The 15,588-nt window shown below is 32.2% G+C and overlaps 1 pseudogene; it reads left to right on the top strand.

Moving 5' to 3' along the window:
- The first annotated feature begins 469 nt into the window (after window positions 1–469).
- LOC143385880 (sodium-dependent phosphate transport protein 2B pseudogene) overlaps window positions 470–15,588 on the top strand; it is a 69,678-nt pseudogene continuing 54,559 nt past the window's right edge.

Genomic DNA, 15,588 nt, shown 5'->3' with positions numbered 1-15,588 from the left:
AGGATTTCTGAAATTTTTTTAGAGTCTCTATCTCTTTCTTGAAGTAATCTTTTGCTACCTGTATTTGCTCCCATATCTCTTTGTTGGAGTGATCATTTTTTGTCTGTATTTGCTCATTTAGGTCATTCTTTAATTCACAGATCATTTTAATTATGAATATTCTGAACTCCTTCTCTGACATTTCATCAACTGCACGGTCCATTGGTTCTGTTATTGTAGTATCCTGGTTTGTTTGGAGCACATTCCTCCCTTGGATTTTCTATGTCTATGTAATTTCTTTTCTTGCAGTGTGGATCTGAGGTATTACAGTTTCTATCCTATAATCTTGTAGTATCTGTGCAGGCTATCGGTGTCTCACCTTGGCATTGGACTTCCACACTCTGCCAGTGTCCCAGGATGGATGCTACTACTATAGGTGGTGGTGGCACTAGCAGGAAGTAACTGGAGATAGCACTAGAGGTTCCCCAAGATGGATGCAACGTCTGTCAGAGATACAACTGAAAGAGTGGGCCTTACACGGGCTTTGGGATGCCTGTCCAAGATTAAGCCGCTTCTAGGCCCTGACTATTCTCCCAAGGTAGGGTCTACTACATGGGGAATACCATGGGAATGACTGTAGCAGTGACACAAGATGGAAGTTGGTTAGACCTGGGTTCCCAGGTGGTGGTGGTGGGATGACTTGGGCCTACCCTGGGACCAAGCTTTCAGGCAGTTCATCGAGGGGGGATCTGGGTCAGGCTTGAGCTCTGCAAAGTGTCTACTGTTAACGGGATGGACTTGGGCCTCTTTTTACTGAAATCTATTATCAGTTACGCAATGTTTCAGTTATTCTGTTTGATTTTCTATATATTTAAATTATACAATATTTAAATATTGCTAGCATTAGTTTTCCTTTGTATCGGCCAATGAATGATTGCATTATATTCATGTTTTTTTTATCATGTTTCCCACAATACATTGAAATGCTAAACTCAAGTTTGTTCATGAATTTAATGTTATGTTTGTTTACTTTTTTTGTTGTTACATTTTTTTTAATTTTTCTTTTCCTGGTTTGTTCAAATATATTCAAATTTCCATTATCTCTGTTTTTCTCTAGTCAATAATAAAGCTTAAATCATATATATTTTTATCAATATCAGTGACAAATTATGGCAGGGGACCGAAATCTAGTATCTCATACTTGAGTTTGTTCATTTCTCCTGGTATTCCTAATCTGATTTTCATGACTTCTGTCTTTCATGTGAATTATATTTTTTCCTTTCTTTTTTAATTTTTTTATAGACTTTCAGAAGGATTCTGTACAAGAGATCATAGACTAGTCATTTCATTCCACAATAATTAATGAAAATTCCAGATGATTCTGGAAGATTTGTGAAATCTAACTAAGCATACTAGATGTGGCTTGTGGGCTTTGGAAGAATTAACTGATTCCTGAATATGGTGTACTGTCCTCCGGGTAGGTCAGAGCATTTTAGATATAGGGAGCAGCATTAACAAAGACCTGGACTCTAGAAATTACAGTTTTTCAGAAATTGAGTACTATAATCTACCATGATTAGAGGAAAATGGAGAGTGTTAGGGCGTATTACCACTAGTACGTTTTCTAGTGTTTTATCCATATCTTAATCTTTCCAATAGACTTTTGAAGCAGTTCCTATTAAAATCACTGCCATTTCATGTAAACAAGACATAGAAAATTTTAATAACTTATCCAAAGTTACACAATGTTTGTTTTTAATCCAAAATCAAATGTTGTTGCCTGAAAATCTAATTTAAGATTGCAGTATCTAAAAAAAGTTCTATACCTTTAGAAAAGCTGGTAAAATTTGTGTTTTTACAATTTGGTAATTTTCTTACACAGGTATTTCATCTATAAATGTACTGTGCATTTCAATGGTTAGTTTTATCCTGTCACAGGTATTTCATCTCTGTCTTAATCTGTATTCCTAACGTGAGTATGGGCTTTCCACAATCAAACAGAACTCTATATATCAAAAGCTCCATAAACCCTGGCTTTGTCATAAACTAACACATTGCTAGAGAAGACGGATCAAGTGAAGTTTAAGTGACCTTGTTTTCTAAGCAAGACAAAAATGACAAGATATAAATAAATAAAAGCAAGAAATGTATTCTAAGATGGTACTTTTGTGATTCTGAGAAATATAATCCATGTTTCAGACTTTTATTTAAAAATACCTAACTCATGGACTCTGATGTGACAGCTTTATACATTTTACAATGAAACAACTTTTTTACTCCTTTTAATTTGGTTTTAATTTGTTCTATTACTTTCAGAATTCAGAAAGATGATTCATAGCTAATACTTTCATAATAATCTTAAGCAGAAATTGGCAAAAAGTAGAATATACCTCTGGTTCTAACAGTGGGTTAAATAGACATTACCCATATATTTAAATACCTACTAGAAAATTCATATTTTTGTTTACAAGGATTATACATTTGGAAAAAAACTTACTTCAATAACTGTAGAATTATGTTCACGCAATTAAGAGACAGCACCTGATAAGTGGTTGGGGTTGTGGCTCAGTGGTAGAGCGCTCACTGAGAACATGTAAAGCACTGGTTTTGATCCTCAGCACCAAATAAAAATAAACAAATAAAATAAAAGTACTTTGTCCAACTACAACTACACACACACACACACACACACACACACACCGCACGCACACACATATATGGTTAAAATACCTAATAAGTTCTAAGTCTCACATTTAGTGCATAGTTCAAATTGCATCACACTCTGAGACATGAATATTTGATTAATCATTCATTTTAATGATTCTGAATAAGTTAATTGCATTGTGATTTTGACATTCTCACCTCTCCATTACTGTTTTGTTTACCAACTTGTGTCTATAAAAATAATGTGTAGAGTATTATTTTGGCATCCTACGAATGTTATCTTTTACTTTCACCATATACTAAATGCTTTTAATGCACCAGTCAATGACCTTCATCTCAATAAATTTATTGAATCAGTGTCACAGTTTAGTAAGTTTCTATTTCAATCAAATGGTTTATCATCATTGGAATATTTGTCTCTGCTAGGAAAACTGAAATTGTTGAAATCTTACAGAACTTTTAAAAGTGGTGATTTGTGTAGCTTCCCAAATGCATACAACGGATTGCTTTCCTAACAATTTATTTTAAAAGTAAATGATGTACTGTTTGTATGCATTGATTCCATGTGTTTCAATTTTCTTAAAAATAATTTCTGATGTTTATGTTTTTTCACACCTTGGCTTATTAGGCACAATTTTAAGCTGGCATTTGTAACTTCTTTTGTTTCATGCTTTAAAAAATTAAAGCTTTTGTGATGGTTTTAATATTTATGTCCCTTCCAAAATTGATGTTAAAACTTAATCACCAATATCAAGAGGAAGGACATTTTGGGTGATTAGTTTAGGAGGCCTTGTGAATGATGAATTGCATTAAGGCCTTCATGAAAGAGATTTCATACTTTTTAATTTTTTTTTTTTGCTATTACACTTCCCCACATGTGAGCACACAATATTTTTACTTTCCAGGGGATTCAGAAAACACTTGCCATCCTGCAGTCAGAGACAGCAGCCCTCACCAGATGCTGAATGCTGGTATAGTGATCCTGGACTCCCTGGCCTCTGGAACCATTAGAAAATAAATTTCTGTTCTTTATAAATTACTCAGTCTCTGATACTTTTTAAAAATAGCAGCACAAATGGATTTCCTCTTTCTGTTATCCTGGCCTACATCAGAATTAAGTTGCATTTTCCCTGACAAGGATCTGGAATCAGGTATTTCTCTGAAAATCACAGGTTGTATTTAATAAGAAACTCTTTTAGAGACTTAAATATGCTACCAGCAAGGTTTGTTACTCAGATGTTATTTTAGGTTTCTGTATAGACTGTGTATGTATGTGTATGTGTGTGTATAATATGTGTGTGTGTGTGTGTGTGTGTGTGTGTATATATAATATATATATATATACAAACACACCCATATATAAGTATATATAATTTCATGATGCTTTCAGTTTAATTTAACATAGTAATTTTCACTAATCTATTTGATTTTATAATTGCACCTTTTCTGTTTTATATTGAATACACTTATTACCAATAATTAACATGACTGTGTGATTGCTTTATTTTCCATTGTAAAAATTTCAAAATAAAAATGCAGATATTACAACAAACAACAAAATAATGGAGTATTAAATTTTATTATTTTCTTCTAATTCTCAGAATACATTCAACTCAGTGAAATTAGAAGGCAAATTTGGTAGAAGTAGTTCATTCTGGGAGTAGGCAGTGAAGTAATACATTTTCTTTAGAGAAATTTAGAGTAATAATTACATTTACAAACACATAGTCTAATTTTATTCTCCCCATGTACTAGCAATTTTAGTATTGCTGTCAAGAAATTAATAGCCTCCCTAATCTTATTTAAGTTATAAATAATTTTTACATAATAACTGTAGTTATTATGAGTTTTAATTTATTATGTAGTTATTGTTGAGTTTTAATTACTTACAGACATATATGCTTCATATTAGCACATTCGTATTATTTATCATTAATAAATAGTATTTTATAGCTGGAAGTTTCTTTACAGAACTCAGTTATAAAACTGAGCTGAAAACATGTAGACCCAGTACATATTTCCTTTCAAGAGCAAGTTTGTAATATTTTTAAAATTCTCTCAGCTTTCCTCTGATTTAGTTTTTGTCTCTAGTCTCTATGATTTCATGTATTCTTGACTATAGACATAAAATTCAAATAAGCAACAAATGCTGTGGTTGTAAAGCACAAGATGCCGAAACTAAATTATTGCATTTCTACTCTGCCATGTGATCATGCCATGGAATATTGATTGGAAAGTGGTAAGAAATTAGCACACAATGTCGATTCCTCCTTGTTGTCAAGTTGTGTACACAGATAAAAAATAAATTTTGAAAACTAATCTTAATCTATGATACTGTGTTATGTTGGGGGAAAAATACAATACAAGAGAATATGCTCAAATACAAATACCTGTATGGGGTTTTGTGATTTTGAATTATTTTTTTCCCCCAGGGATACAATTTTAAAATATTTGCAAGCAGTTAAATGAGGATTTGACGGTGAAAAACCAAGACTTAAAACTTCTCTGTTAAGAATGAAAATTTAAATTGTATAAAGACCTTTAATCGAACAAAGGAAACAGTTACAGAAACACAGAAAAAATGTGGCATTTGTGTACTAAAATAAAAATCAATTTTCAAACAACAATACCAGAGACACAATGAAAGGTGTTGATCATGATTTTTTTTTTAAATGGACATTATCCAAAGGAACAAATCAAATGATAATATCAATATTTTAAATTGTATGGGCATTTTCCTGTTTGTTTGTGTGTGTGTGTGTATTTTCAGGAAAAGAACAATTTCAAAAATTTAGAATTTATTATGAAAGGAAGTTTTAAGCATCATCATCAAATTAATTTTTAAGATAAATTACTTACATATTTATGCGTTTATTGTTTTCTGTAAAAGAACATTTCCAATGTTAAAGTATTGGAAATTAAAAGATTCTTTTATCAACTATGAATGCAGATAGTATGGCATATAAACTAATTTCATAAAAATATGAATGTGTGAAGACCACGGAACAATTTATAGAAGTTAAGCCTTCAAAGAAGGAACTACAGACCACACAAAAGAAAACAATAGGTCGGTGTTTAAGTTTTACATGTTATAAGGACAAATGCAAGAATACATTTTAAAAGTATTACTCTATTACTTTTATCTTTATTATTAATCGTATTTAATTTTTAAATTTTTAATGGCATGATTATATATTCAAAGTTTAATAAAAGAAAATTTTCTCTGAATTAATTTTCTGGTCATTAGCACTATTCAATTATTTCATCATTATTGTTTATATATTTGTCATGAAAACAAAAGATATGTTTAAAAAATGAGCTGCTGTAGATATCTGAACTTTTTATCTCTGAGTTTCATTATTTTAGTTTCTTGATATTCTTTCATAGTTCCAAAGGATATATCTATATATCTATATAGATACACACACACCCACACACATATATGATAGAGCAAGCTGTAATTTTTAAAAAAATTTTGGCCCCCATTTTTTTGCTGAGAATTTCTCAATTTATTTTTAATCTTTGATAAATTGAAAACACCAGTCTAATTTGGGTAAGAAAAACAATGTTGTTTAACTGGCACTAGCTCTGTCCCCAAGCCAGCACAACTCAGTTGTAAATAAGATGGCAACTTTGATCCAACTTACATGGCTCTGTAAGATTGAGAGGGAGTACATAACTCTGAGGCTTCTCCTAGGAGCAAGGAGATCCAAAACAGGGATAAAGAAGAACAAAGAATGTGTAAAACATCCTGGTCTTTCCTCTAGCTAATTTTACTTAAAATAACATCCTCCAGTTTAGTTTGTATATTGCAAATGGTACAATTTTTTCCTCTTTTTAAGACTATATTTATTTTTTAAATCCTAAAATTCTTATGATGGCTTAGCAGATCTGAAGAGCCAAAACAACTTGTAGGAACAAAGCCAGAAGCATCACACTTCTTTACTTAAAAATATACTGCAACCGTTATAATGACAAAAAGATCATGGTATTTACTTAAAAATAGAAATATTGACTAATGGAGTAAAATGCAGAGCCCAGAAATAAACTCACATGTGTATGAGCAATAGGCATTTGACAATGGTGCCGAAATAGAAATGGTGAAGGACAGTCTCTTCAACAGTGAGTGCTGAAAAGTGTGTATTCACATAGCAAGGAATGAAATAAGACTTTAACAGTGAATAATGCAAAAAAAAAATCTTAAAATAGAGTTTAATATGAGAATTTAAATATAATACCTGCAATTGTAAAAATCCTAGAATAAAATATCAGTATTGAAGTTGCTTCTTGACATTGATTTCAGCAAGTGCTTCTTGGGTATGCTACCAAAAAGCAAATGTAATGAAAATAAAACCAGACAAGCAAAACTATATCAAACCAAAAAGCTTCTGCACAGCAAAGGAAAAATCAACAAATGGAAAGTCATCCCACGGAATGGGAGAGAATATTTATGAGTCATTCATCAGTAAAGGGTTATGATACCGAATTTTAAGAAGTACAATTTAACAACAATGACAACCACAAAACAACCCAAATAATAAATGGGCAAAGGATTTGAATAAATGTTTCCACAAAAATAATTCAAATTTTCACCAGGTTTATAACTTAGTGATCAATATTTTGAACTGGAGAAATGCAAATCAATTCACAATGAAATTTCACTTCTTAGTCACCTGTTATATTGAGGATTACCAAAATAACAAAAGTTAAGGAGGTGGAGAAAATAAAACACTTGTTCAGCTTGGGGATATAAAATGGCATAACTATTATAACAAAGAGCATGAACATTTTTTTTAATTATAATAAAAGTACTACATTATCCAATAATCCAATTTCTGGATGTAGATAGTAAAGTATTGAAATCAGGATCTACCCATCATCTTGGTTTTTACAGGATTATTCACAATATTAAAAATTTAGAAATAATCTAAAATTCCATGAAAAGATTAATAATTGTGGCCTATGTACACAGTTAAATAGTGTTCAGAAGAAAAGGGATATTTTGCCACATGCACTCACATGGATAAACCTGGAGGATATTATTCTAAATAAAATAAGGGACTAATAGCAGAAGAAATTCCAGTTTTATGAGTCACAGAAGTGATTATGCTTTTAAGAATTACCTAACACAGTCAAATTCATAGAAGCAGAGTGGAATTGTGTTTTCTAGGGCCCTGGTGGAGGTGTAATGAAAAGGTGAAATTCAATGGATGTTTCACTTGTGTAAAATGACTATGTTTTAAATAAATGCCATATAGCATAGGGCTTATAATTAACAACAGTGCATTACACACCTAAAAGTTAAGTAGGTAGAACTAGCATTAAGTGTTTCACATTGTGGCATCCTTGGAGAAAAAGAGGACAGTAAAAGTACTATTCCTTAAAACCTAGCCAAGTGAAGGGGACAATAATTGCAAGTTTGGACACAATTATCCCCATATATATTATCTTGGAAGACACTGGCTTTCTCTAATGTACTATAGTAATTAGTGCAAGTTAGTATGATCTGTAGAAAGCTGCTTTCTTCCATGTATGCCAAGCTCCTTGGGGTGCTGATCCTATAACAGGACAAAGCTAGATAAATTGATGTTATTTCCGTAACCTAATCTACAAACCCCCATTCGCTGCAGTAAATGCTATAGATTAGAACATTGTGGAGAGGGAAGTGCTCATTCAGCTAGCTACTGCTGAACAAAGAGTCGTAGGGGAATGGGGGCACTATTTTCTATTAAAGCCCTGGAGGCATTGTGTGAAACAGAAGTGCACCTGTTCAGCTCATCACCACTGTAGCCCCTGCAAAGCACCTGCCCATCCCTCCTCACTACATCTTCCCTTAAGCTTTTGTCTGTAAACCCTGTATTTCACATCTCATTTCCAGATGTCTTCTTTGATCTCTGGACAACCAATCACACTGCCCTAGCACAATTTGGATGGCGCGCGCGCGCACACACACACACACACACACACACACACACACTATATATATATATATATATATATATAATCATGATTTTTAAAAAATCAGTATATTTAAATATGTTAATATCTATGTGTGTTGAATTTTTTTCTACTCGAGCTTTTCCTACTCCAGCACTTTCTGAATTTCTTTTCTACCCTATTTAGTTCCAGAATTAATTAAGTCAATTTACACAAGGGGTGGGGATCTTCTCATTCTGGAAATATTTTAGTCTTCATTGCTGTTGTTCTCTAGTATGACTTTCTCTAGGTCTTGCTTGAGTTTCTGGATTTTCCCATGATACCTGCCACACTGTTGAGCTAAAAATTAAACAGAGATATTTTCCAAAGAATCATGATATATATTTGAAAATATAATAATATTGTGATAGGAAATAGATACTGTTTGCAGAAGATATTTTTAAACAATATTTATTGGCCACAATATAAGAAAGGAGAGGCAGTCTGAAGTTAAGTAATTGAAGGGAATATGTTCTTGCAGAAGATTTTTTTTTTTTTTGCATAAGGTTGTGATGATTTTGTGTAAGGTTGTGGTACTATAGTCATTTGTGATAGTGATATTAGGCACTTATGTATAAGAATATTTCCTTCATTGTATCCTGGCTTTTAAAATTTATTTTTCCCTTATCATTGAAACTAGCAAATCCCATTTTGATTCAGACAACTTTCTCAATACCATCACATCTATTTCCAGTAATTCTTCTAGACTTGAAGATCTCCTGCTTCCTGCTCATTTACATCTTCCAAGAAATTTTCCATTATCTCTAGATCACTTTCATTGATTTGGGGGGATTTATTTTTAGTTACCACTATTGCTTTTCCATTGAAGACATAGAGAATCATTAGTACTAGTTTATTTTCCTGCTCAGAATGGAAACTAAAATATGTAAGAGTATTGTTAAAAAAATTAACTATTACAATTTGAAGGTGGAGAGATCCAATAAGTGATCTAAGCAATCTGTTCATTTTTTTTCATACAGGAACAAAATAGTGTCTAAAACTAAACTGTTTTTTCATATTTTTATTAGTTCTTTTAGAACTCATTATGATATAATTATAAAAGCATAGAAATACAATTTGTTCTAATTCAGTTCCCAATACTTCCCTTCCCCTAGTTTCCTCCCAAACCCAGTTCCTTGCTCCTTTTCCTCTACTCTACAAATATTTCTGCTATTTATTTATATATATATTTTTTAAATTAGTGCCTTCTGGATGCACAGGATGGTTAGATTCACTATGGTATATTCATATATGTACACAGGAATGTTAGGTCAGATTTGTTACATTGTCTTTATCGTATTCCTCCTGCTTTTTTTCATTTCACTTTGTCTATTTCAGTGTTCTTTCTTTTATTTCCTTTTTTTATCCTCCCTTCTTCTTTAGGGCTAACTTCTACCTATCAAAGAAAACATTTGATCCTTGACTTTAGAGACCCAGAGTAGTCAAAGCAATCTTTAGTGAGAAAAGTAAAATGGAACACATAAATTTCAATACCAGGTCTCAAATTATACTACAGAGCTATATAACAAAAACAGCATGGTACTGGCACAAAAACAGGTATGAAGACCACTGGGATAGCATAGAAGACACAGAAATAAACCCACATACAGTTATCTCATACTAGACAAAGGCACCAAAAATATACATTGGATAAAAAGAGAACTTCTTCAACATATTATGCTGGGAAAACAGAAAATCCGTATGTAGCAAATGAAATTTAACCCCTCACCCTCAATCTGCACAAAACTCAACTCAAAGTGGATCAAAAACATCGGAGTTAGACTAGAACCCATAAATCTGTTGAAGAAAATGTAAGCCCAATACTCCAACATGTCAGCTCAGGAACTGGCTTTCTTTTTAAAAAAAAAAAAACTCCTAAAGTGCAAGAAATAGAGTAAAAAATTGATAAGTGTCATGCCTTCAAACTAAAAAGCTTTTTTCACAGCAAAGGAAACAATCAAGAATTTGAAGAGAATGCCCACAAAATGGAAGAAAAATCATCGCCACCTGTTTCTTAGGGTATTAACACCCAGGATATACAAAACTAAAACAAAACAAACAACAACAACAACAACAACAAAAACCTAGCAAAAGAAAAAAATACAAATGGCCAACAAATACATGAAGCAATGTTTAACATCTTTAGTAATTAGAGAAATGCAAATTAAAACTACACTGATACTTCATCTCACTCCAGTCAAAATGGCAATTATCAAGAATACAAGTAACAATAAATGTCCACAAGGATGTGGGGAAAAGGGTTCATTCATACATTGTTAGTGGAACTGCATGGTGCAACCACTCTGGAAAGTTATATGGAGATTCCTCAAAAAAAGAAGTAGGAAATGAACCATTATTTACTCAGTTATCCCATTCCTCAGTGTATATCCAAAGTATTTAAAATCAGCATACTACAGAGACACAGCCATATCAATGTTTATAACAGCACAATTTATAATAACTAAGCTATGGAACCAATCATGGTGCCCTTCAACACATGAATAGATGAAAAAAATGTGGTATATGTTCACAATGGAGTACTAATCACCCATAAAGAAGAATGACTTTATGACATTTGCCAGTAAATGGATGGAATTGGAGAATCACACTAAGTGAAATAAAGTTAAAATTTATTTAGCATTTCTGAGATAATAGCTGAAAGTCCAAACTGAAGAATGTAGTTTCCTGTGGTAAACAGCTTGTGGGTGTAAGGAGTGTTGGAATTAGACTCTTTCAATATTTTTTATAAAGTATTATTTCCTATCCTTATTTACCATGTGCCTGTGTTGCTATATTCTATTCTTTCTCTCTCTCTGTCTCTCTCTCTGTCTCTCTCTCTGTCTCTCTCTCTCCCTCTCCCTCTCTCTTCTCTTTTTCTCTGTCTCCTTTCTCCCCTTTCTCTCCTTTTTGTGTCTCTGTCACTTTTTTCTTCTCCCTCTCTCTGGTCATCACTCCCAGGGATTTGTTTGTTGTAACTCTGACCCATTCTATTTTCTAATACTAGGAAATTTGCACCCTAAAGTAGGAAAATACAAGGTCTAGGCTCATATGTAGTTGAGGAGGATGTTTTGTGACTGTCATGACTTCAAAAGGATTTTCTGGTGATTGCTAAATAAAAGTACTGATTTTATTTCTCCCAATTTGTGGGAGAAAATATATGCAAACCATATGTCAAATAAGAGACTACTATACAAAATATTAAGGAACTCAACTTAATAGCAAGAAATCAAAAAAATTTAATTAATTAATGGACATTCAACCTGAGAAGATATTTTTCAAAAGAGACAGACAAATGAACAAAAACTAATACCTGAATAATTCATCACATCATGTCAAATCATTAGAGAATTAAAAATTAAAACTACAATATGGTATCACCCCACACTTGTTAATATAACTATTATCTCCCCCTAAAAAAATTAATAAGTATTGAGGAATATGTGGAGAAAAGGCAGCCCTACTATATCACTAGTGGCACTGTAAATTTGCATAGCCATTTTGGAAAACAATATGGAGGTTCCTCAATAAATACAAAAAGGACTTATATTTGACAAAGAAATCCCACTACTGGGTATAAATACAAAGTAATTGAGATTGGTATGTTGACTAGATATCTATATTCCCTTATTTCAACATTATTCAAATAGCAAAAACTAGGAAGAAATCTAAGTGTTTTGAATAGATAAACAAAATCTCTCTCTCTCTCTCTCTCTCTCTCTCTCTCTCTCTCTCTCTCTCTCTCCATCTCTCTCTCTCTCTGTCTCTCTCTCCCCCTTCCTCCCTCCCTCCCTCCCTCTGGAGGAATACCAGTCTCAAAAAAGAAGAAAATTAGTAGAATGTCCCTTGTTTGAAGTTTGTATTTTCTATTTAATTCCATATAATTATTGTATATAATTTATCTATTATAATGCAAGTCAATAACCATTCAAAATAGCACATAAATTGTATGTCAGTGTAAATCCCTCCAGGGCAGTCATTTTTCTATATTATTCTGTGATTCTAGACATCGTCTAGCATGTAATAAAAACAATACATGTTTGTTCTATGAGGAAATGTCTTTTTGTAAATGTATTGTCACTTAAATATTGACAATTAAAATGATTCAAATATATATGCTATAGTTTTAAGAGTTTTTCTAACCCTGATATTAAAATCAATTTTATATCAAAATATTTTGAAAGATGTATTCAATTTTGAATATCTTCAATATCTGGTGATTAAAAAGTATAGTGACAACTTCCATCTTACCAATATATTTTTTATAAAAAATGTGTATATACAGTAAAAGCTTATTCACCTAGCATATATTAACTGCACATCTCCATGCAGTTGGTTCATCTACTCATCTATAGAAAATTTTGTTAATACTGTCTAAATTCTAGAGTAACTTCCAATAATCAAAAACATTATTACATTGTGTTTATTAGGTTTAATATGACAGTAATAACAGTGTATACTGTAGTGGTTGATGTATGAGACACAAATACTATTTCGTTTGTTTCATCAGAATTACAAAATATTGGTATTAGTATCCTCGTTTTGCAAACTAACACACCTCCAATGTTGAACAGCTGGATAGTGACAGGATTAACAATCAAAGTCAGATTTGTTTGATTACATAGTCCAGGCTCCAAAAAACCACTTCAAGTGCCTAGTCATTGGAATTGGAAAGATTAAAAATGTGAGATTGACTCTCTCAGGGGATCTGTGCATATTTGGGTCAAAGATCTGGTTTTCAGCATTTTAGAATTAGGAAAAGTATTGATTAAGTCAGTTCTCTGTGAAAAGAGTTGATAAAATAAAACTTACAACAGACTTATTTATAGACATAATGGACAATTTCTGGGGCTGGGATTGGGGCTCAGTGGCAAAGCGCTCACCTGGTACTCATGAGGCATTGTGGTTCAATTCTTATCACCACATGAAAATAAAATAGAGTTACTGTGTCCACCTATAAAACACACACACACACACACACACACACACACACACACACACACTGCAAACTATTATAAAAATAGACAATTTCTTATTCTACCCCAAGAAATGTTATTGTCAAGCTGGCTTCGATACCCATGCTTAGTTGTTTGTATATCTGACATATTCTATACTAGGCTATAAAAGTGGAATCCTTTGAGAACTGTGGCTGTTAACTAGGAGTAACTAGGAGAAACTGGCATTCAAATAGTTGTCTCATTGTGCTATTCTGAATGGTGTTGATAAGAAATATTTCCCTAGCTAGCATTTATATTTACACATCATTGTACAGTATATTACTATCTTATTACTCCTCTCTTGCCAACATTTGAGATGAAAAAAAAATGTTTTTTTTCCTATAATTAAATGGTTATTCATCAATCTTGCAGATTTTAAATTTAGCAATTTCTTCAGGTCTTTGAAAGCAGCTACATCCTGCAGGGTCAAATACCTACTAACCAAACTCATTGGACAAATAAATACATTTGGCATATCACTTTATCTAGTGTTTTAAAATGTGCATATAATAACTAAAGGAACAACCTGTTCTTAACATACTCTGTGACTAGTGCATTCTTTTATCAGTGGAAGAAAAACATAAACAAATCAAAAGCATAAATAGGCTCCATGATCATATAGTAAGAACAGAAGGCTTTAGTGAGATGTGTTAAAAGTTTAGTGGCACCAGATGAAAGTAGACTACTTTGCCCTAAGAACTTGAGATGACCTTAACAATGGGGCTAATTTAGAACAACTCTGGACACCCAGGGTTGGACACTGTTCATTGTCATGGGTTCCTTCATTACTCCTTTTCTCTTCTACTAGATGGGACACTCTTTATTTTTTAGATGTAAAATATTTATTTACATATAATTTTCTTGACAAATAGCAGTTACACATTTTTATGGGCTTCAATGAGATACTTTAGTATATGTATACAATGCATAATCAGATCAGTTCAACTGGTATATTGACTACTCAAATATTTTGTTTTCAAGTATAATTTTTTTTGTTGGCTAGTCATAATTTTCCCATTTTGAAATATGTATCAACTGTTGTTAACCATAGTAATTCTAGTTTGCTATAGAACATTAGCAGTTATTTCTTCTGTCCCACTATACCTCTGTACTTGTTAACTCTCCCCTTTCTCTCACTTGAAGCTGTGGTCACTACTTTCTGCTCTATCTTCCTATGAGATCACCATTAGCACCCATGCGTAAGTCAGAATGTGTGGTATTTGTCCTTCTGTGACTGATTTCTCCTCTTCCTCCTCCTCCTCCTCCTCCTCCTCCTCCTCTTCTTCTTCTTCTGTCTGTGGAAAAATATTTGCAATACATATACGTGTTTACAAAACATACAAAGACTGGAAAATTCAACAATCAGCAAATAATGCAATTAAAAATTAACAACGACAACAATAACAACAAATACACACACACACACACATATACACATGCATCATATATACGTACTTTTTATTTTTAGTTGCAAAATAAAAGTGTTAACAATAAAATTAATCTGTTGCTGTGTACCATATGATAAATGACAGAATGAACAATTAAAACAAAAACACTCCAACAATCTTCTCTCTGACCCTGATAGCAGGCCTCTTTAACCCATTTTACAAAAAAAAATCACATTTTCACACCTATCATTTACCCAATTTTCCACTAAACTTAATGTTAGGTGATCTTTTTTTTTGACAATATCAATAATGAATTTAAATATAAAAGAATTTAGATATTATAAAAAGCAAACAATGTTACATGTTCTATACATATGTCACACTTTAAATATCAATAGGTTAAAAGGAAAAGAAGGGGAAAATAAGCATGAGAAATCTGAAGTAGAGCTATAAATATAAAATAAATTTTAGGAAAAAATATTTTCAGAGATAAAGGGGAATATTTCATAACCATATAGGGTAACTTCTTCAAGAAAGTATAACAATCCTAAAATAACAAAATTTCAAAATACATGAAGTAAAAAATT

The sequence above is a fragment of the Callospermophilus lateralis genome, chromosome 2 (genome assembly GCF_048772815.1).
Source record: "Callospermophilus lateralis isolate mCalLat2 chromosome 2, mCalLat2.hap1, whole genome shotgun sequence".
NCBI lineage: Eukaryota > Metazoa > Chordata > Mammalia > Rodentia > Sciuridae > Callospermophilus > Callospermophilus lateralis.
Note: the sequence above shows the minus strand (reverse complement) of the source record. Positions and strands in the feature narration are given on the sequence as shown.